The 1,177-nt window shown below is 42.2% G+C and overlaps 1 long non-coding RNA gene across 1 annotated transcript; it reads right to left on the bottom strand.

Annotated features, from left to right (window-relative positions):
• Positions 1-494: 494 nt before the first annotated feature.
• Positions 495-1,175, bottom strand: LOC113473105. Its single transcript, XR_003395175.1, has 2 exons — positions 1,107-1,175; positions 495-630 (listed from the first exon to the last, which is right to left on the bottom strand). It is a non-coding gene; the product is annotated as an uncharacterized LOC113473105 (long non-coding RNA).
• Positions 1,176-1,177: the final 2 nt, after the last annotated feature.

The raw sequence follows: 1,177 nt of genomic DNA, 5'->3' as shown, positions 1-1,177 counted from the left end.
ACAAACGTCTTATCGTTCTAAAATCGAAGAGAGAAGGACAGACCTAAGAGGTAGTTCGCTCCAGGTGGGAATCGAAGCTACAAGGCAGACGCGCTAAACTCCAAGCTAACTAGACTGGCTATTTCCTACCTAAAAGTCCCAACACCTAATTAAAGAGGTTTAATTAGAGGAACTGTAACTGTTGGGGTCTTATCGTCCCGAAATTGAAGAGAAAAGGACCTAGGAGAAAGACAGCCCTTCTCAGAGAGCGTACCTCATTTGTTCAGGATAAATTTTGCGCCAGGCGGAAATCGAAGCTGCGACCTAGCGCATACAAGGCAGACGCGCTACCTTCCACGCTAACTAGGCTGGCTATTTCCTACTTAAAAGTCCTGACCCCAACATTCTTGATTGGGTAATTGTTGGCCTTACGATATATTGTACGTTATATCGTAAGGCCAACAGTTACCCAACCATCGATGTTGGTAGAAGAGTTGGCTGAAGCCCAAATCTTACCTTGAGTCTATAATATTTCTTGCGAAGTAACCTAGCCTCTTGAGTGACATCTACATCGCCTTCATGTTGTATTCTCTCTTCTATATGATCCAGCCATTGCTTCAGTTCAAGGATGGTTTTGTGGAAATCATCGTTCTGTAAGAGGAAAATATTCAGATTATTTTTGGATTAGGTAATAGAAAAATAGGATTTTTTTTGGAGTCAAATAAGACAGATGAATATTACGTATATAATACCAAAGAGTGCAAACTGTACTTAATAGGCAGGCACATGCACATTCATAGGCGTATATAATACCAAAGAGTGCAAACTGTACTTAATAGGCAGGCACATGCACATTCATAGGCCATTTACTCACTATCATGTAGACTTGACAGGTACACCTTGTCAGGTCCACCTGTCAGGCCTCCATGATATCTGATGAGCACAGACACTATCAGGCGGATCTGATCAGATGTACCTGATAGTGAGTGGCTGGCCTTAGAAGACAAGGAATCGAGAAATATTGTGTATACGAAACTTTTGTCATTCTTAACTAAAAATTGTGTCTACTTTTCATTCGGAGGAATTCCACTGATTAGAGAGTACAAGAGCAATTCTTCGGTACTTACTTGTGACAGGGCTGTCTGTAGTGCCAGTTGCCAGTTAGCAGCTCTCTCCACCAGGTCAGGCCATCTGAACC

Source organism: Diaphorina citri, unplaced genomic scaffold (genome assembly GCF_000475195.1).
Source record: "Diaphorina citri unplaced genomic scaffold, Diaci psyllid genome assembly version 1.1 scaffold15286, whole genome shotgun sequence".
Lineage (NCBI taxonomy): Eukaryota > Metazoa > Arthropoda > Insecta > Hemiptera > Psyllidae > Diaphorina > Diaphorina citri.
The sequence above is the reverse complement of the archived record's forward strand: the minus strand, read 5'-3'. Positions and strand labels throughout refer to the sequence as shown.